Consider the following 22,399-nt stretch of genomic DNA (forward strand, 5'->3'; position numbering starts at 1 on the left):
ATCCAGGGCTTGGGGCACAATTTATGGGATGAAGGGCAGGGCAGTCTGACATTTGGAAGTAGATGATTGAAAGTAAGCAGAAGTGAGGTAATTGATGATCTTCACAAGCAAAGTCAAGCTTTGTGGCTCTTCATCGGATGTGTATTCAGAAATTGGCAGTGTTACGATGATCTGAGGATGGAGCTTTTAGCTGATTGATGTCAAAAATATCATTTATCGAGCATTTGCGCAGGTGTAGTTGATGGGTTGGTGGTGTCAACTGGCCTGAACTGGACTAGGGGTCTCAGTTCCTGAAAGAAAACTCTTAACTACTCTGTTGATAAGATGGGGTCAGTTGAACTGGTCCTGGAGGGCCCATGGTTATGTTGAATATATATGCATATGCCTGAGATTATCTATATGTGTGTTAAATGTAGAATATATGCAAAACCAGGCTCTAGTGAAAGTGGTCAGGACAGATTTTAATCAGTAATATACCACTGCAATAGGGAAGAGGGAACAGGGTGAACTGAACTCAATTTGATTTGTACAGAGGTGACTGGGCATTTGAAAGGGAGAATGAGGGAGCAGGCAGAGGGGTGAGCAGGGGCTCAGTAGAGTCAGGGAGGGAAAAGTTACAGAGTGTTGGTCAGTGTAGTGTAATCTGGCCAGTTGTGTCTGCTGGTTGGAAATGATCAAAGTTTCACTTTTCTCCTCTCACAGAGTCTGGGAGACAGACACCCTATCCTCATCTCAATGAATGGCTCTCAGGACCTTGAGAAATGCATTCCTTGGTTATTAGAGACACTTATATATATAAGTGTCTCTAAATATATATTTATATATATGTATATAATATATATATATATAAAACTCAAAAGGACAGAGGAAATATTCACAGTTGTAAGCACTTTTGGGTAAATGCTCTATGAAAGGGATGTCAGAGGCAAATGATTGAGTGTTGGCCAGAACAAACAGTCAGTTCTTTTGGCTGCTTTGAGCTTTCTCAGGCCAACACTCTTTAAGGGGGCAGGGGTCATCCTAGGGATGTGGATTTGAGCTGTTAGAAACTGTGTCAGTGTTTAAGTCTTATAATGCGTGTGGAGGTGTGAAACCATTTGTGCTGAGAGGCTGTAGTTATTATAGGATAAGATTGAGGCCTAGTCAAGAAGAGGGCTCAATGGAGCCTGGCTTGAGTTTGGTCAAGTACAGGATCATATATAGAAATAAGATATGTACATTTTTTGGATAATATAAATCATTATATTGAATAATATAATATATTGAATTAAATAATATATATAATGAATATATATTGAATGTGTATAAATAACATAAGTATGTGTACATATATTTGAATTAAATAATATAAATATATAGAAGAGAGTGACATCAACATCATGGCAGAGTGAGCTTCCCCTATTGAACTCTCCTCCTCTAAGACACAACAAAAAGGACATTCATAGTCCAACAGAAGCTATTCACAAATAATATAAATATATATATGATTTAAAGGAATATTCAGACATAATAGAAATTTCCAGGGCCAGCTCCGGGGCTTAGCAGTTAGGTGCGCGCACTCCACTGCTGATGGCCCGGGTTCGGATCTCAGGTGCGCACCAATGCACTGCTTCTCCGGCCATGCTGAGGCGGCGTCCCACATACAGCAACTAAAAGGATGTGCAACTATGACATACAACTATCTGCTGGGGCTTTGGGGGAAAAAAAAAAGGAGGAGGATTGGCAATAGGTGTTAGCTCAGAGCCAGTCTTCCTCAGCAAAAAGAGGAGGATTAGCATGGATGTTAGCTCAGGGCTAATCTTCCTCACAAAAAAAAAAAAAAGAAATTTCCAGAATTAATAAAAGACTTCTATTCTAGATTCAGGCAGGTGAACACATCTCAAGCATAATTAAAAAAAATAAATCTAGAGTTAGATCCATCCAGGGAAACCAAAGAACACCAAATACAAAAGAAGATATTCAAAGCCCCACAGAGGGACAGAACACTTACAGAGACTTACATTTAGACCTATGATACATTTCTTAACAATGGAAGGCAAGAGAGAGTTGGATTAAATCTTAAAGATACAGAGAGAAAATGACTTTCATTGTATACCCAATCAAATCATATCTCAAGAACTGGGGTGAATTACAGATATTTTTATGCAAACATTTACTAAGAGTATTACCACCAACAAATGCTCATTAAGGAACTTCTAAAGAATGTACTTTAAGGGGGCCAGCTACCCAGTGTAGAGGTTTAAGTTCAGCACGCTCTGCTTCCAAGGCGTGGGTTCATGGGTTCAGATCCTAGGAGTGGACCTACACCACACATCAGCCATGATATGGTGGTGACCCACATACAAAATAGAGGAAGACTGGCACAGAGGTTAGCCCAGAGCTAATATTACTCAAGGAAAAAAATTAAAAAGTAAAATGAATGTACTTTAACAAAAAATTGATAGAAGAAATGCTAAGATGTAAAAATGGATTGTGAGGATAAAAAAGGGTAAACATCTGAATAAATCATTGAAAGCATCACTTTACCAAACAATAATAATATTGACAATGTATAACTGATGGAGTTAAAAACTAATGATAAGGGAACTTCTGTTTTAGAGTAGACGAGGACAGGAAAGTACTCTTGCTGCAAAACCGGACAAAGCCAGATAAATTATAGATATATTTTTAGAGCATCAGAGAACTTCAGAACCAACCAACTAAAATTCCAGAAAGAAGAAAAAGTCTTTTATGTGAGCAAGAATTTTTACCTTTCTTTCCCCCAGAAGCATTTTCTGATTCTGGGTGCCTGTTGAGGATCTGGCTTGCTCAGTCTGAGCCTCGGCTAGAGAAAAGAGAAACTAGGCAAACTTGTAGTGATTCTGCAGGATTGGTGTGGCAGAGGAAACCTGAGTGCTTTCACACACACAACTGCTCTTCCTCACAGCACCTGTGCTAAGTTTTGGTTCCACACAGGAATCCGGGGAACTAGGCCAAAGCTTCCATAAAGCAAAGTGAAACCTCCAGAAGTGGTGGAAGTGGCCTAAGTCAAACATACTGCTAGTCTGACCTTCAGGGAATTTGCCATATTGTGAAGCGATGTAAGGTAGGAGGATGGAGAGCTGCGCTGAAATGTCTGGAGGGCGTAGCTGAATTTTCTGTGGGCTCCCAAACCTGAGGAGACAGAGATCTACGAGACTTAGAACCAGACGCCTGTGCGGGGGAGGGGAGCAGAGCAAACAGGAACAGGGGGAAAGCGGAAGGGCTGGGTTTACTAAAAGTGAGACCCAGCCCCAAGTCTGATCAACATCTGATTGGACTCAGGTGCTCCAACCTCACTGTTTCCCAATGAAGGAAGACAAGGTCACGTGGAGCCTCTCGAGTTACATTACACAGACCTTCCAAAGACACTGGTGAGAGGATGGAGAAGGCAAGCCACAGACTGGGAGAAAACCTTTGCAAATCACATATCTGACAGGACTATAAAGAACTGTCAAAACTCAGCAATAAAAAAATCCAAGTTTAAAATGGGCACAGAATTGGACACTTCACCAAAGAAGATAAACAGATGGCAAATAAGCTCATGAAAAGATGCTCAACGTCATTAATCATGAGAAAAATGCACATGAAAACCACATTGAGATACTGCTATGTACATATTAGAATGTCTAAAATTAAAGATGTTGACCATACCAAGTGTTAATGAGGATGGAAAGTCACTGGAACACTCCTACATTGCTGGTAGGAACACAAAGTGGTTCAGCCTCTTTGGAAAACAGCTTTCAAGTGGAGTTTGTTATGCTGCTGTAACAAATTAGCACAAATTTCATGGCTTAAAACAGCTCAGATTTGTTTTACAGTTCTGTAGGTTAACAGTCTGACACGGGTCTCCTTGGGCTAAAATCAAGGTGTTGGCAGAGCTAGGTTCTTTTGGGGGGACTCTAAAGGTTAATCCATTTCCTAGCCTTTTCAAGCTTCTAGAGACAACCACATTCCTTAGCCTATGGCCCCCCTCCTCCACCCTCAAGAGCAAGAACTCGGCATCTCTCTGGCCCTGCTTCCCTTGTTGCATCTTTTTTCTACTCGCCTGCTGTTCTTTCCCTTTTAAGGGCCTTTGTGATGCACTGGGCCCACCTGGATAATCCATGATAATCTCCATATTTTAAAGTCAGTTGATTAGCAACCTTAATTCCATCTGCAAACTTAATTAACTAACCTTTGCCAAGTAAACTAATGTATTCCCAGGTTCCAGGGATTAGGACATCTTTCTGGGCCATGACTTTGCTACCACAAACAGTTTTTAAAATAAAGTTAAACATACACACACCATGTGACCCAGCAATTCCACTTCTAGGTGCTTACCTAAGAGAAGAAGACTAATGTTCACACAAAAACTTGTTTGCAAAGATTTATAGCAGCTTTATTCATAGTCAAAAAAGACAAAACTGAAAATAACTCAAATGTCCTTCAACTGGTGGATGGATAAACTGTGGTACATTCATACAATAGATACTACATTCACCAATAAAACAGAAGGAACTGCTGATACAGGCAACAACATGGATGAACACTAAACTGAATGTATTTTGCTACATGAAAGAATCCAGACTCAAAAGGCCAAATACTGTAGGATTCCATTTATATGATATTCTAGAAAAGACAAACCATAGGGAAAGACAACAAATCATTAGTTGCCAGGGGTTAAGGGTGGGGGAAGAGTTGACTACAAAAGAGCAGCTGAAGGGAGTTCTGGGTGCTGGAACTGTTCTGTATATTGAAGGTGGTAGTGGCACAGCTCTATGCATTTGTCAAAACAGTTGTACAAAGAGGGAAACAAATACATCATTTCTCAGTCATCAGATTGGCAAAACTTTAAAAATCTGACAATCCCGATCTGACAATTCCCAGGGAAAGGATGACTCAGACACTATTGGCAAGAATGGAAATTGTTAAAACTTCAGAGGATGATTTGGCTGCAGCTCGTCAAGTTGCAGATGCACATCAGCCTCTGGACCAGCAATCCACTCACAGGCAGGCGTCCATTCTAGGGAATCCACGTGTGCTCGAGGAGACACACACAAGTATAGTTATTAAACATGGTATGGGAATGAATTAATTGTGGTTAGTAGTTATTTAAAAAAGAAAGCAAAAAATGCATATGGGAAAGAATCAACCCTGCTGGCTACATATATGATCTGGGAAGGTAACTCACTGGTTTGTCTACTTAATAGTACATAGCACAGACAGCACTGTACTAGGAATCTGGAGACAAGCATCTGAGCATATAGTTCCAACTCTGCCACTAAGTAGCAGTCAGACTATGGATGACTTAACTTGAGAAACCTCACTTTTCATTTACTGGAAAATGAAGAGGTTAGGCTCTACAACCACTAAAATTATTTCCAACTCCACAAATCTATGCTTCAATAAGTCAACAATCAAAAATTATATTCCAAAGTACCTATGTTCAGAAACTGTTTTTCCCAGACACCCTGAAATTAGAAACTATCAGGGAAATAGGATATCTTAAAATATTGATACATAAGGCTGGCCCCGTGGCTTAGTGGTTAAGTGCGCGCACTCTGCTGCTGGCGGCCTGGGTTCGGATCCCAGGCACGCACTGACGCACCGCTTCTCTGGCCATACTGAGGCCGTGTCCCACATACAGCAAATAGAAGGATGTGCAGCTATGACATACAACTATCTACTGGGGCTTTGGGGGAAAAAATAAATAAATAAAATTATTTAAAAAAATATTGATACATAAAATGGCCCAAATTTCTTGGTACGTCTATGACAAGCTGTTTAATCAAGATGGTAACTCAGAAAGAGCGTATAAACAGCAAAACCTACCATATTGACTTGGGTCACCCTCAGGAAAAACGTATGTCCTCTCCCACTTTAACATTCCAAAACAAATTCACCATACTAGTGAGTCCGTCTTGTCAAGTTCAGGTCTGTCTAGCCAGAAGTCATTCATGTATATAGTAAGATTTACTTCATTTTTTAACAAAGATAAAAAGATAAATGGCTTTTTGTATTTTTGCCTGTTTCATCTATAAAGATCTTACATTACAATTTAATAGCTTCAGCCTGCTACAATAATTTAAAGAGCATTTTGAAACTTGTAATATGCCATGTCCAACAGAATCCAGTAAAAAAATCAGTAGTTCACAATCCAACAATGCTTATTTAGATTCATTACCAACAATCCTTACACTTCAAAGACACCAATAACCAACATGTCATTTGTTCCTCCTGCAGAATTTCATAGGTTGTTAAATTCTGGTATCATCCAAAAGTATAATTAGGATGCTATCAATAAAATGTATTTTTTTATCAGAAATATTAAAACTAATGATTAAACTATTAAACTAAATGATTAACTAAATATTAAAACTAATGGCAACTAACGATCTGTTGTCTTTCCCTATGGTTTATCTTTTCTAGAATATCATATAAATGAAATCCTACCGTATTTGGCCTTTTAACCTTTCACCCTCTCAGTTGTGGGAGGTTAAGATTTGGCCACCCTGAAATCCATCTCTTTACCTTGGTTGTTTTCTCTAGGGACATTTGACCTCCCCCACTAACTAAAGAATTTGACATAGTAACTCCTTCTTGGAACAGATCTATCATGTTGGCTGTAAAGATAATGTAGGATAAATGTTACAATAGGAAAGTCACCAACAAGCCCATCTTATCGGAAGTTCTGTCTCTCAGGCCACCTTCTCTGGATGGCCCTGCGAGAAGTTGCCAGATAATCATTTACATTTATAAGGGAAATCTCCATTTGTAAAGGTATCTCCCTCTCTGTTTTGGGAAGAGGGGGGAATGGCCTCATTTCTAGAGGCTTATCAATGTGAAACGTGAGGCCTTAAATCTGCATAATAACCTTACTCTTGTTTACTGTGCTTTAGTGGTAATCTCCTGTAACTGACTCCCCCCATCCCCAACACCCTCCTTTGTCTTTGGCTGAACATGGTACTTAAGACAAGAATTTCTGCTATTGTGTTGAGAAAAGCAGTGTCCCTGCTTTCTCCCATGTATACATGTTATTAAACTTGGTATTATTTTCTCCTGCTAACCTGTCTTGTTAATTATTTGGCCAGCCAGAAGAACCTTAAAGAAAAGGGCAGAGGGAGATCCCACCTCTTCCCCCGACACAATCAAATCAAAATTTGAAAATTCTTGCTCTACGAGCTTTCCAAATCTAAATTCTTACAATTCTAAATGAGTATGGAGACAAAACACACACTACATACTACTTCTAAAAACCTCCTCCTTATCCGATTTTAATTTTAGCACCAACTGCCAAGAAAAACCTTTCCACTGAAACCAAAATTCCGTACACATTATGTCAATCATCAATTGATCAGTCATCAGTCTATGTTAACAGAATGTGAGTTATTATTAGGAAGCTACATAATTTGCACCAAAGACTGTTTAAAGCTCCTTTCATTAAATGCAGTTTACAACAATTCACAGGCTTCAAAGTTCCCCTTGCAAATATAGAGTCAATTATCAGAAACCATTAATGGGATTAGGCTTTTCTATAAAGGTGGTCCCAAGGAAGTAGGAACGCTTATTTGTTTCAAGAACGCAATGAGGAGCCCAATAGCCTGCGCGGAGTCAGACAGAGGAGCGCTGACCACAGTCCATCTTCTGAAGGAAAGTGTTCACCCCAGGATGTCGAGACCTGGCCTAGACGGGCCCCGGGGAGCATGAACTCAAGGGCTCGCGCAGAGGGCAGGCGACTCCTTGCCGCCCCCTGCACCTCCGCTGGGTGGGCAGGAGGCCCCGCCGGGGTGGGGCCCCGCCAAGGCAGAGGGACCCGCCGGCCAGGCGGCGCTCCTCTTCTCCTCAAAGGGACAGAGTTGGGCTCCCGCCTGGGGCAGCCCGCCAGCAGCCCCGGCCCCCGACCCCATCCGCCGACCCCCCCCACTGCGCTCCCGCCATCTGCGGCGGAGACCTCCACGCCGAGCCCGCCGCCCACCGCCTACCTCAGCGCCGCCTCCTGCCCAGCGCTCCTCCACACTGCAGAAAGGAGAGCTCCCCTGTGCTGAAAATCATGGAGGAAGGATCCAGAAACCGCCAATCCCCCTACACAAACCTCAGAGACAGCCACCTGTGCACCTGGGGCCCCGCCTCCAGTGCACACGCCCCGGGGCTCTCCAGCTCGCCAACCCCTCTGCCGCTCTGAGAGCCAGTCCTGCGCATGCGCGGGCCTCCAAGAATACAATGGGAGACGCTGGGGAGCACCCGGAGGGGGATGGGGGTGCGGGGACCAAGGTGTACCTGAGAGGGAGAGCGGGAGCGGGCTGGCTCTCTGCAGGCCTTGACTCTGCTCTCCCTGGATGACCAGCAGCTCCTGGAGAAAATCTGCCTTCCATTGAGGCGGCTCCTCCTGTCCTGAGCAGCACGTTACATGATCTAACATTTGTTTAAAAAAGAACAATGACATCCTTAACACCTGATGTGTCGTGTCCCCAGAAGAATTCTCTGCTTCCCCAGAAGACTAGACAGCGAGCAGCTGGGACTGAGTTCTGACCTAGGAAGGAAGGACGCTGAGGGCACAGCTGTCTCCCCTCTGCCGGCTCCTTCCTCTGATCTGTGGCCGTGATGGGGCCACAGCGTTGGGGACTCGTGCAGGTGACAACACTCACATGTTTGCCCACCATATTACATTTCTCATGGTTGAGTGGTTAAAATGGGAGGCTAGCTGTCAGTTTTTCTGACGATTTCACTTGCAGAAATGTCTTTGGACAAAGAAGTTTGTTTTCTTAATTTCTGATTTTTATAATCAATAACAATAGTTAAAATACTTATTTTCTTAATCTCATTGGCATGCTAAAACAAACAAGTCACTTGGTTTTCACCAAATTGGCCACATTTTCATTAAAACTTTGGAAGTATTGCTGTTTGAGGTAAAGAAAGCATCTGGGAAGAACAATTACCCTTGGATAATATCTTCCCAGATAAATGCACAAACACACAGTTATGAGCCGTTCTGAGGGGCCTGGATATCCAATTTGACTTCTACAATGGATCATCTGAAGTAAGGTTAAATTAGTAATTTTCTGAGGAGTTTACAAGTAAATATTCACGTCGCCTTCATCAAATAGGTCTGATGATTTAAATGAAGGTTGAGCTTAATGATAAAAGTTTTCAAGAGACTGAGAAATATTAAGTAAATGTACTTAAAAAACAAAAAGGTGCAAATCAAAGTAAAGCCCGCCATTATCCTCTTTAAAACAAAGTCACAGTAGCACTATTGTCAAGGTACGAGAAGGAATAGAAATGCTTTATAAAGTCAATTCTTCACTTCTAAATGACCTAACGTGACATTCTAGAAGTGTCCATAGTCTTTCACTCATCTAGATTAAAATTGCTCAATTTATATTTTAAAGACTAATGTATCTGAGGGCAAAATATTCAAGGTCAGTGTTTAATTGCTTTTCATTGTTGCAAAGTACATGGGTATAAAGTGTGGCTGAAATCCATGGTCTTGGAGAAGAAAAATATATAGAACTTATTTATCACTCTCACAGCATGTCCTGACTTAATCCTACAAATATCCCAAGAATAAAGCCTCAGTGAATTCCATTCTGTTCTTAGATATGACATCTTTCATTTCTAATGTATATTCTCAAATAAGGCTCTAGCTAGTAATTATGTTCCTGATGCAAATAGGCAGTAAAAAAGAATCCATGCTTGATTAACTCGGGCTCAAGAGGACTACTTAGAACCAAAATTTGTTTTTTGCTTTGTTTTTCTTTATCGATTTCTTTCTTTCTCCTCAGTGGAGTCGGCAGATAAATGACACAGAAAGCTGAGAGACTAGAGGGCAGGGTCTTGAAGAATGTAGGATTTCCTAATCTTCCAGATCTTTTTTATCTTTAAAATTCTGTGATTTTTGCTATTTACATAGGGGTTCATTTTTTTCATTATTTCTCATAGTGATCATAATAGTGAGACTAACAAAACTTAGCACCTGTGGAACATTTTTCATCGTAAAAATTTATGTCATTCTGACAACTGTTAATATTTTAAAAAGCCACTAAGAGATAACCTGATGCTCAGAGGATTATTAGGGTGGTGAGATTGTTCTGTACATAATGGTGGCTACATGTCGCTATATGTGTGTCAAAACTCATGTAACTGTACAACACAAAGAGTGACCCTTAATCTAGGGACTGTAGTTCATAATGTGGGAGATCAAGATTTGGCCACCCTGAAATCTATCTCTTTACCTTGGTTGTTTTCTCTGAGGACATTTGACCTCCCCCACTAACTGCCTAAAGAATTTGACATACTAACTCCTTCCTGGAACAGATCTTCTGTCTGATGGTTGTAATATAATGTATAACAGATGTTACAATAGAAAAGACACCAACAAGCCCATCTTCTCAGAAGTTCTGTCTCTGGCCACATTCTTTGGATGGTCCTGTAAGGAGTTGCCAGATAGACATTTACATTTATAAGGGAAATCTCCATTTGTAAAGGTATCTCCCTCTCTGTATTTGGGAATAGGGGGGATGACCTCATTCCTAGAAACTTATCAATGTGAAAAATGAACCCTTAAATCTGCATAATAACCTTACTCTTGTTTACTGTGCTTTAGTGGTAATCTCCTGTAACTGATTCCCCTCACCCCCAACATCCTCCTTTGTCATTAGCTGAACATGGTATTTAAGACGAGAATTTCTGCTATTGTGTTGAGAAACGCAGTGTCCCTGCTTTCTCCTATGTATACATGTTATTAAACTTGGTATTATTTTCTCCTGCTAACCTGTCTTGTTAATTATTTGGGCAGCCATAAGAACCTTAAGGAAAAGGGCAGAGGGAGATTCTCTCTCACTTCCCCAACAATAACAACGTTTCAATATTGTTCATTCATTGTAACAAACGTATCACACTAATGCAAGGTGTTAATAACAGGGGAGATGGCGCTTGAGAGAGAAGGGAGAGGCAGTACGGTGGGTGTATGGAGCTCTATGTACTGTGGGAGATCAAGATTTGGCCACCCTGAAATATATCTCTTTACCTTGATTGTTTTCTCTGAGGGATATTTGACCTCCCCCACTAACTGCCTAAAGAATTTGACATGGTGGCTCCTTCCTGGAACAGATCTTCTATCATGATGGCTGTAAAGATAATGTAGGATAGAGGTTACAATAGGAAAGGCACCAAGCCTCCTTTATCAAAAACTCTGTGTCTCCCTGACCACATTATCTATAGATGACCCTGAAAAGAATTGTTTTCCTGCCCTCTGAAGTCCCAAGCCACTACCCGCCCCCAACACGCTCCTCGCCTTTAGCTGCGATACTTAAGCAAGCAGCTTAGACAGAGGGACGAGTTGCTCATTTCTGAGTTTCTCCCATGTATACACGTTATTAAACTTGGTATTATTTTCTCCTGCTAACCTGTCTTGTTAATTATTTGGCCAGCCATAAGAACCTTAAGGAAAAGGGCAGAGGGAGACTCTCTCCCTCCCCCGACATGCTATCTGTTCAATTCTCTGTGAATCTAAAACAGTATTGTTAAGAATAAAGTGTTTAAAGATTTTTTGAAAGGCACCAAAAGGTGAGCTAACACTGTAGGGCATCTATTTTGTGCAGAAGGGCAAGGAAGAAGAAGTTGAAATGATTTAAAAAGTTCACCTTGTGACAGTTTGAATTGTGGTGTGTTTCTGAAGCCTTAGACAAGGGCAGGACATAGAATTTGAGACAGGAATGAAATAAAGGAGAAGGAAGACATCAGCGTGATCAGAGCTGATCAATTAATGTTTAGGACAAGTTACTATATTGGATGGATTTGTTTTTATTTTCTTTGCTTTTTAGAAACCTTACACCTTTCTATGAAAGCGACACGTGCACAGTGTCAACAGGTATGTTTCTTACCGAGCGGCACCTGCTTCTCTCCCTCTGCATCTTCTATTCCCTCCCCCTCCTCTCACCACCTCTGACTGATGGTCGCTGTTTCTATCTCCCTTCCTTACTCTTCCTTTCTCCTATTTTTTTTTTTCTTTATCTTTGTGTTCCTTTCTCCTCTAACACATCAGACTAACCATAACCTTCCTGGTCACTGTTTAGTTCCACTGAAGGAACTCAGTGGTTTCCATCAAGAAATGATAGATCAGTGTTCTGGGAAAATTTTCTCTATTTCAGCTACTTCTCCACCCTCAATCTGAAGCAGGAAAATTTCTTGGACGTTGAACCAATTTTTTATATTTTTTTTCTTTTTCGAAACCAAATTTCAGAGCTCCTGGTTGTGTTGGAAAAATTCCTGAAGAAGGCTGCCTGGAGTTGAGTGGATAGTTCTTCCTATGGCCATAAAAAAGAATCCTTATTTTGTCCATGGGGCCTCAGGAGAAGCCCTCGTGAGAGAGGAATCCTTGCTAACCCTATGTTGTACCTAGGACTGGCTTCTCCTAAGACAGTGGTTCTCGAACTCCAGTGTGCATTAGAACTGTGGGGAGGTTCCCTACAACACAGAATGCTGAGCCCATCCCACAATTTGTGATCCAGTAGGATGGCGGACACAAGAATTTACATCTCTGATCATTTCCCAGGTGATACTGCTAACCAGCTACACATTGAGAACCACCGGCTTAGAAACCTTAAATTTCAAAGGATGCTTTGCTTGAACAGACAGCCAAAACTATCAAAATCTTAATCAAGATTCACAAACAACTTCAATGAGTTGGCATTTGGATCTAGAGGCTCCTGAATTTTCGGGGGCTAAAGCAAAGATTACTCTGAGTTCAAGGTTTATGACTCTCCTAAGTGTTGCCCAATTCCTTTGCTTGCTTCCCTCGACCCCTACTTGGCTGGGAAAGAATATTAAAAACAAAGCCAGCTTTGATTATTTAATCTTCAGTCAATTCAGACATTTTTGAGGAAGATTTCTTTGACAGAATAGCCAACTTTCCTTTATCTACACTATTGGAAACGAATTATTAGTGATAACAATGGTTATTTATTGAGGACCTAATATGTCTCAAGCCCTTTACAGACTTATTGCTCTGCTTCTCAGAACCCTACGGCATCCCAGGTGTGTTTACTGTTTCTCTACCACTCCTCTAATGAACCCCCTGACCACAATTATATTTGACTTCACCATGCCTTCTCTCATTTAATTTAGCAGTAGATTAAAATTAAAGAAGAAACTTGAAGGGGTCTTGAGCCCCAGCAGGAGAAGGTCTAAAGTCTATCCAGGACAAATGGCTTAATGTTGGTTTCTGAGAAGTTTCCAGGGACGAAAACTCCACAACCTCCAGAAATCAGTTCTGATATCTCTAATCAATGATATACATTAATTAATTGGTTTTTTATTGATTGATTGATTGTCTGCTATATTACTTTGCCATATAATAAAATTTTTTTGTGTGTTATTTAAATAATTTTCACTTTATATCCACTTTTTAAATTTAGCCTTCTCTGGACTTCCTCATACATTGAAGATGGTAATTGTCACCTATTAGCATTTTCCTCTTCTGTTTAGATCACCTCAGTTTCTTTACTGTATTAAAAATATTTAATAAGGCCGACCCCATGGCTTAGCGGTTAAGTGCGTGTGCTCCGCTGCTGGTGGCCCGGGTTCGGATCCCGGGCACGCACCGACGCACAGCTTCTCCGGCCATGCTGAGGCCTCGTCCCACATACAGCAACTAGAAGGATGTGCAGCTATGACATACAACTATCTACTGGGGCTTTGGGGGAAAAAATAAATAAATAAAATTATAAAAAATATATATAAATATTTAATAAGTGTTGTTCTTTTTTTCTCCAGTTCTTCTCTAGGTTCAATTTATTGGGTAGTATAGTGGAAAGATGACTTCAGAGGCCCTGTGTGGTAAAGAATCATCTTTGTACTGTATTCAATGTGAATAAAATCTATATTAGTTTTGTGTTCAGTCTAATCTGGAATCTGAACCTTTCTTCCTCCCTCCCTCTATTGTCTGGAATAGTTAATAATCCCAGACTTAGAGTTTTGCTTGTGGAAAGTGTTTCTTGTTCTTGTTGGTTAGTTGGTTTGACCATCTAACAATTCAATTTATTTAGTAGATATGTCAGTTTTCCTATTTTATGTTTTTTTGTGTGTGTCAGTTTCAGTATATGGATTTTTTATAAAGTGAATTTTGACCTTTGCTGTCTAATTCATAGTGTTAAGTATTTCACAAAATGGTATATCTCGTTAAGATCTAAGCACTCTGTAGACAATACTTCTTATTTGATTTCTGATACTGGTCATTTGTGTTTCATTTCTTTTTCTTTTCCTTAATCAGTTTTGCTAGTGGTTTATTAACATTATTAATATTTTAAAAATAACTACTTTTAGCCTGATTTATTTCTTTAGTATTTTTCTATTTCATTGATTCTTATCTTTATTATTGTTTCCTATCTGTATTTTTTCCAGTGTTATTCTCTTTTAATTCTTGAGACAGAAGCTGAGATTGTGGATTTCCTGTCTTTCTTCCATACTCATACATTCATTTAAGGGTACACACTGATGTAGCTGGTATCTCTTGTCTTCCCTAGTGTATTTCTAAACTCTGTGCTGCAAGCCATGTCTGCCCCATAGTGTCTCCAGCCCATGATCTGCAACCATGCCAGCCTTTGTGTGTCTCCGTCCCTCTACCTGAAGCTCATATCTTGTGTCGAGTGTCACCATCTCATATGACTGCAGCCCATGTCTGCCCTTTTGTTTTGTCAAGATTTTCTCTTCCCTCTGTCCATACCACCTCTCAAAAGTCTTCATTCCTTGTTCCTGTAGCCCTTGCCAACCCATATGAGTCTCCATCCCCTCTCTCTAAAACCCATGTCAGACAACTAATGTCATTCTCTCACTTACCTGCAGCACGTATATTTTCCTCGAGTGTCTCTATCTCCTGTGCCCACATTTTATACCAGACCTCACATGTCTCTCCCATTCCATGTGTCTGCATCCCTTTCCATCCCTGAGTGTGCCTGTCCGCTGTGCTTCAGCCCATGCCAGCTCGTGTTTGTTTACATTCTCTGTGCCTCCAGCCCATCTAGACAACCAGTGTTTTCATTTACTGTTCCTCTAGCCCCTGTCTGAACTCGTGTGTTTCCTTACCCTGTGCCTGCAACCCATGTGTGCCTCAAGTGTCTTCACTCAAGGTCTCACGCTTGGGTGTCATTCACTTGTTAAAGGACATCTTGGTTCCTTCTAGGTTTTGGCCACTGTGAATAAAGCTGCTTTTTAGATGTTCTTAGGGGTCTGTGTGTGGATGTATATTTTCGCAGTAGTTGGAGAAATACATTGCTGCACAATTGGTGCACCGTATAGTGACACTATATTTAGCTTTACAAGAATTAGCAAGATGTCTTCTTAAGAGGTTGTACTGTGTGTATTCCCATCAGCAGTGAATGAGATTTCCTATTGTCCTACATCCTCACCAGTAGTTGGTATTGTTAGTTTTTGGTTTTTAGCTATTCTACTAGAAGAGTAGAGTATTTCATTGGTGTTTTAATTTGCTTTTTCTTGATGCACAATGGATTTTATTTTCCAATAATTCCTTGTTGTTGAGCAATTTATATTTGCTTATTTGCCATGTATATATATATTTTTGGTAACTTGTCTATTCATATTTTGGTCTATTTATTTTAATTTGGGGAGTTTGTTTTCTTGTTGCAGTATTTGATTGGTTCTTTGAATATTTTGCATGCAGGTCTTTCTGCAGATATGTGTTTTACAAATGTATTATCCTAGTCAGGAGTTTGCATTTCCACTCTCTGAATGCTGTCTTTCCCAGATTGGAGAGTTTAAATTTAACCAAGTCCACATGATCAACTATTTTCTTCATGGATTGTGCTTTTTGTCTTGTATATGAAAACTAATCATCAAACTATAAATCATGAAGGTTTTCTCCTGTTTCCCAGTATGATTTTTACAGTTTTGCATTTTATATTTAAGTTGATGAGTGATTTTGAGTAAATTTATGTCTAAGGTGCAAAGTTGGTGTCTTTGTTCATTTATTTCCATAGGGTAGTCCTTTTGTATCATCACCATAGTTGATGATGACTAGAGACTAAAAGACTAAAGACCTAAAAGACTATTATTTTTTATGTTGGAGTGCATTTATTGTCTTGACCAAGATCAATTTGTCTGTATTTTCAGAGGTCTATGTGTGGACTTTCCATGTTTTTTCATTTACTTCTGTGTCTATTCATTTTTTTTTATTTATTTTTTAATTTTTATTTATTTATTTTTCCCCCAAAGCCCCAGTAGATAATTGTATGTCACAGCTGCACATCCTTCCTGTTGCTGCACGTGGGACACCGCCCCAGCATGGCTGGAAAAGCAGTCGTAGGGGCGCCCCTGGGATCCGAACCCGGGCTGCCTGCAGCGGAGCGCGTGCACCCAACCGCCAAGCCATGGGGCCGGCCCTATTCTTTTTAAAATATCAGGGCTCAGATCCCTGGCCTGCACCGACGCACGGCTTCTCTGGCCATGCTGAGGCTGCATCCCACATACAGCAACTAGAAGGACGTGCAGCTATGACATACAAATATCTACTGGGGCTTTGGGGGAAAAAATAAATAAATGAAATTAAAAAAAGTAATTCAGAACAAAAACCACCATCCTAGTTGATGAATATTTAATGGGGACTCTGTCAGTCCCAGAGCTGCTGACAGAGGCAGTTCCCAAAGCTCCAGCAGGTCCCGGGAGAGGACAGCACTGGTAATCAGTGTCGTCAGAGTTTGGATGAGGCGTGGTCATTCTGTGGATGTTAGAACTGAGTGGAGTGCTCAAATGCAGCCCAGTGACTCTAGACCTGAGCTCGGCTCAGAAGCCAGTTGACTTGTCATTCGCTCTGAGCATGGTGTTTTCCGTCTGCTCGTGCCCCTTTTTGCCATTTCTCATCCTTCTCCTAACTCTTTCTCTTTCCTACACCTTCTTTCTTATTTTTTCTCTCTTTCTTACTTTTACTCTCTATTATATTCCTTCTCCTTATCAATTTTTTCTTCCTTCTCTTATTGTTCTCATTCATTTTCTTTTTACTTTGTAGTACAGTTACTCTGTACATCACGTTCATCTTAAAATCTTGACCCTCTACAACTTTTATACTTCAGCTAGCTATTTTGAAGAAAGTGTTTTGATAAATTTTTCTTAGATGTTATAACATGGTGATTCAAGGAGACAAAAACTATCACGAAAGGAATGAGGATGGAGAATGAATTCAGTTCAGGTAGCCATGGAATTAGACAGAGGGAAACTGAGAGCTTAGGTGTGGGTGTTCAAAATATTTCTTGATACATCTTTGTAGTTCATTGGTGTGGTAAACTGCACACAGTCTTATTTACTGTTGGAGCCCAGAAGTTTGCTCCTCTGGGCAGGTCAGCAGGTCTCGCTCGGCCTATAGAAAAGAAGCTAGGAAACACTGCCTGCATTTCTAATGTAAAGAACTGTTCGTGTTCCACCAGGAGATCTTTTGGGCTCTTCCCTGCACTATCTGAATAGAAAAAGAGGAAGAGAAGCTTTTCTCAATCTGCACAAAGCCGGGACCTTATCTTGAGTTTGAGAGGATTTGCATGTGACTGAAAACAAAGTGTTCCCAAGTTTGGATTTGCTTTAACAAGATCTATTGGCTGGCTTTGATGTTAAAGGTCTTTATTCAAAATTGGCTACCTCTAGTGTTAAGTTCAGAGTTGAGATTTGTGAGTATAAGAAAGAAGAATCCCTTTTTGATTAACTCAATGAAATACAATATTTGGGAAAATGGTTATATTTGATGGCCACTTGTTAATATTCTGTTGCCACAGTGACATCTGTTGGTAAGTGACTACTTCATGCTATTCTCGATTATTTCTGTTTGAAAGACACTCCCTGAGCTTTATAAATAAATTGCAAGCAATAGGATATATTGGAGCATATGAGGAAGCCATTTGAGGTAAATCTAATTCAGCCTGAGTTTGTTTTTCCAAAAGGGCCTGCCACCTGCATTGTGTATCTGCTTTGCCATGTCTCAAAGAGAAGAGTAAATTCCTTTAAGGTAAGGATGCAGCTTTCCCCTCATTGGCATTGCCTTAAGGATAAGCATTTCTCCCTAAGCTGGGATTATATTGCTGCACTCATCCTGTGACCACCCAGTTTGAGACAACAGACCTGACACCAGCCAAACCCATCAAGACAGCAGACCTGCTCCCTGTTGTGTCCATCAATAGCTATTCTGGCAGGGCAACCTGGCATGGTGATCTTGTGGCTATTGTAAAAGGTACATTACAATCCTATGTGATACATGCTCTTTGACGATACATAACCACTCTATACATCCCACTTCTTCAGTGCCCTTCCTTCCTTATGGAAGGAAGGCCCAGGGCCATGGTCCTCAAAAGTTGGCTCATAATAAATTCACCCCAATTTTGATTTATACATTGGTTACAGATTATTGACGTAGACATTTCTTGGTGTAGTCATGGCAGGATTTCAGAGAAACCCACCAGAGACCACCTGGAATCTACACTGAACTGGCATTGGGTACCAATAGGGACCCATTGTGTCCTCCAGATTACTGCATTCTTCAGGTGACCCCAGTGAGTTCTCCTGAAACTTGGACCTCTTTATTTTAAGTGGACAGTCTAGAGTTTATTCGAGCTGTTTTCAAGGCTTAAGACTAGGTGTCTTGTCGGGGGAAAAGGGAGAATCTCCTTCTGCCCTTTTCCCTAAGGTTCTTATGGCTGGCCAAATAATTAAAAAGACAGGTTAGCAGGAGAAAATAATACCAAGTTTAATAACATGTATACATGGGAGAAACTCAGAAATGAGCAACTCGCCCCTCTGTCTAAGCTGCTTGCTTAACTATTGAGCTAAAGGCGAGGAACGTGTTGGGGGTGGGTAGTGGCCTCGAACTTCAGAGGGCAGGAGGACAATTCTTTTCAGGGTCATCTATAGATAATGTGGTCAGGGAGAGACAAAGTTTTTGATAAAAGAGGCTTGGTGCCTTTCTTATTATAACCTCTATCCTACATTATCCTTACAGCCGTCATGATAGATCTGTTCCAGGAAGGAGCCACCATGTCAAATTCTTTAGGCAGTTAGTGGGGGAGGTCAAATGTCCCTCAGAGAAAACAATCAAGGTAAAGAGATATATTTTAGGATGGCCAAATCTTGATCTCCCACAGTCTTAAGGGGGTGCTGGTACATTCTCTAGGTCAGAGGAACCTAGGGAGGAATTCCTAGGAAAGAGAAATGTAAAGGGAATTTCATAGGCCTGGGGAGCCTAGGGGGAACTTTTGGAGTGAATGGGGCAGGGTGACTTATTAATATGGCTTAAAATTGGGAAGAATTATGTTTATAAAGTATGAACAAAACTGCTTGATAGAGAAATGAGAGACTGAATCTGTTCAGCTCCGAAGAAAAGGGACATTGTTCCTCCCGACCTTTCATGAATTCTCAGGCAACTGAGAATCTCAACGGGGGTGTCAGAGGCGAACACCACGACGTGTAACGGTCCTTCCTATAGGGAGCTCCACTATCATTCATGTTAATTAATCACAGGTTCGTCCAGGGACGCACACAGGAGGGTTGGTCACCCGGGCTCCACACCCACATGGCAGTACCTAGACTGCGGGCGGAAGAAACTGAGGCACGTAAGAGAGTGATTACGACCTTTCTACCTTTCTTTAGCGAGAAACACTCACAAGCAGTACACTCTTGACCCACTACACAGTCCCTAGAAATTGTTCAGACTTTGTAGTAAAATAAAAGAAAAGAAAAGCGGGAAATTGAGTTTGCTGGACAGTTCCCGGCTGGGCAGCCTGGCCTCTGAACCCAGGAGACTTGCCCAAGTGCTAAGACAGCAGGGGGACTAAGACTGAAAGAAAAAAAAAAGGTTAAGAAGATTTCTTCAGATAGAAGCTAATAAATTTTCTAAAACAACGGCTATAAAATCTTTGTTGCATTTGTCTGTTCTTTATGTGTGTGTCTCTACATGTATGTTGTATGTGTGTGATATCTTACCTCCGGAGGTTATGGTCAAAATCCAGAGGTCTATTCAATTAACTTGAAGTAAGCACTTACAAAAGTTGTTTCTAAATCCAAATATTTTTCCAGTTAACGTGATATGAAATAATCTTTGGTAAATAAAAGCTTATTTAAGCTTGTTAGTTTTCAGCACTGGATATGATGCAGATATGCAGCCTTTATTCGTCAAATAAATTGATGTTATTTCTATTACAAAACTGGTCTCAAAAATAGTAAATGATGGCTAATATTATCTAATGTCTCATAAAGTCTTGTAGGCAATCTAAATAATTATTGAGGGGCCGCCCCGTGGCTTGGCGGTTAAGTGCGCGCGCTCCGCTGCTGGTGGCTCGGGTTCAGATCCCGGGTGCGCACCGATGCACCACTTGTCAGGCCATGCTGTGGCGGCGTCCCATATAAAGTGGGGGAAGATGGGCACAGATGTTAGCCCAGGGCCAGTCTTCGTCAGCAAAAACAGGAAGATTAGCATGGAAGTTAGCTGAGGGCTGATCTTCCTCAGAAAAAAAAAAAAATTCATTAGGTATCTAGGTCATTTCCAAATAAGATAAAATATTGGACATTGATTGCTAAATATAGGTTTATCTACTTTTGGCTTATTACAGAAAAACTAAAAGGTGTTTTGGGTCTATTGGTAAACATGTCTTGTGTTTTATTTAGAAGATTGTACTATAAGATAACATGTTTCGCAAAATTATAAAAAGTGTCCATATAAATTTGTCAAGCCACAAAATGCTAAAGTAAAAGAAATTTTATAATTGCTTACTTAGTTTTTACTTAAAAATTAATGTTTCTAAGGGTTAAAAATTTCTAATATGTGATTACGCTACTAAAAAATTAAGAAAAATATGTTTGTATTCAAGGAGAGTAAGATGTGTGTTTTCATTAAGAAGATATGAAAAATGGAAATATTTTTGTTTGGTTAGGAAAGATAAATTTGCCCTGAAAAGTACTAGAAGGAAAAAAAAAAGAGCACATGGCACAAATTCTGAATGTAAACAAAAAGTTATAGAAGGTTTGTTGAAGAGAAACCCTGAGGAGTTTTATACACGGTCAAGTTGGCTAAGATTAAACTAAATCCGATTAAGTAAATGATTTTTAATATCAAAAGTAAGCTGGTACAAAATTCAAATTTGGTCTTCTTCCTTTTAAAAGGATAATTTTATTCTACTCTTTTTTTTCTTCCCCCAAAGCCCCAGTATATACTTGTACGTCAGAGTTGCACATCCTTCTAGTTGCTGTATGTGGGACGTGGCCTCAAAATGGCTGGAGAAGCAGTGCGTCGGTGCGCGTCTGGGATCAGAACCAGGGCCGCCAGCAGTGGAGCGTGCGCACTCAACCGCTAAGCCACAGGGCCGGCCCTATTCTACTCTTAATCTACTCTTGATAGAGGTTATTACATAAAAAGATTTTTCTTCACCTTTGAGTTAAGTTTATCTAAAGAACAGAAATCTGTTTTGTTAAGGTAATTTCCTATGTTCAAAAGACTGAGGTTTCTCTATTAAGGTCTTTTTTACTGTTTAACTGCTGTTTGTTAACTAAGCATGATTTCACTGCGACAAGAGCAGCAACTCCTTGATCTTGTCTGACCAAGTGTTTAAAACCCTTCTATATTTTTGAAAATCTCCCCAAAATTCATATCCTAAATAAAGTCTGTCTAATAACTTTTTTCTTTGAGAATTTTCAAAGGGCCCTGGCAATTCTCAAGCAAATTTTATCTCTTCCTATAAAGAGGGAGATACTAAACTAATTAGACTTGTTAAGTATGCTAAATTGCACGGGCAACATTGTCAAGTAAATGAGAAAACTTCTTAGGTTATACTGCGTAGGTAAATATTACTCACTATTTTAACCCTGCTATCTTGTTTCCAACATTACAAGAGGAAGGACCACGACTGCATTCTATTTAATTTGGTTTACAGATGGGTCTTACTTAAGTGATAAGCAAGATATTACCAAGCTGGATATGCTGTCCAGCCCCGAGAATGCCTGTGTGGGGGAAGAGGGAGAATCCCCCTCTGCTCTTTCCCTTAAGGTTCTTATAGCTGGCCAAATAATTAACAAGACAGGTTAGCAGGAGAAAATAATACCAAATATAATAACATGTACACATGGGAGAAACCAGGGACAATGCGTTCCTCAACACAGTAGCAGAAATTCTGATCTTAAATACCGTCTTTACATAAAGACAGAGGAGGATGTTGGGGGTGGGGGGTGTCAGTTACAGCAGATCATCACTAAAGCTCTGTAAACAAGAGTAAGGTTATTATGCAGATTTAAGGCCTCACCTTCCACATTGATAAGTTTCTAGAAATGAGATCATTACCCCCTTCCCAATACAGAGAGAGAGATACCTTTACAAATGGAGATTTCCCTTATAAATGTAAATGTTTGTCTGGCAACTCCTTGG

The 22,399-nt window shown here is 40.4% G+C and overlaps 1 pseudogene; it reads right to left on the minus strand.

Moving 5' to 3' along the window:
- Window positions 1-8,113, minus strand: part of LOC131423069 (peroxynitrite isomerase THAP4-like) — a 39,881-nt pseudogene extending 31,768 nt beyond the window's left edge.
- Window positions 8,114-22,399: the final 14,286 nt, after the last annotated feature.

Source organism: Diceros bicornis, chromosome 27 (assembly GCF_020826845.1).
Source record: "Diceros bicornis minor isolate mBicDic1 chromosome 27, mDicBic1.mat.cur, whole genome shotgun sequence".
NCBI classification, from domain to species: Eukaryota; Metazoa; Chordata; class Mammalia; order Perissodactyla; family Rhinocerotidae; genus Diceros; species Diceros bicornis.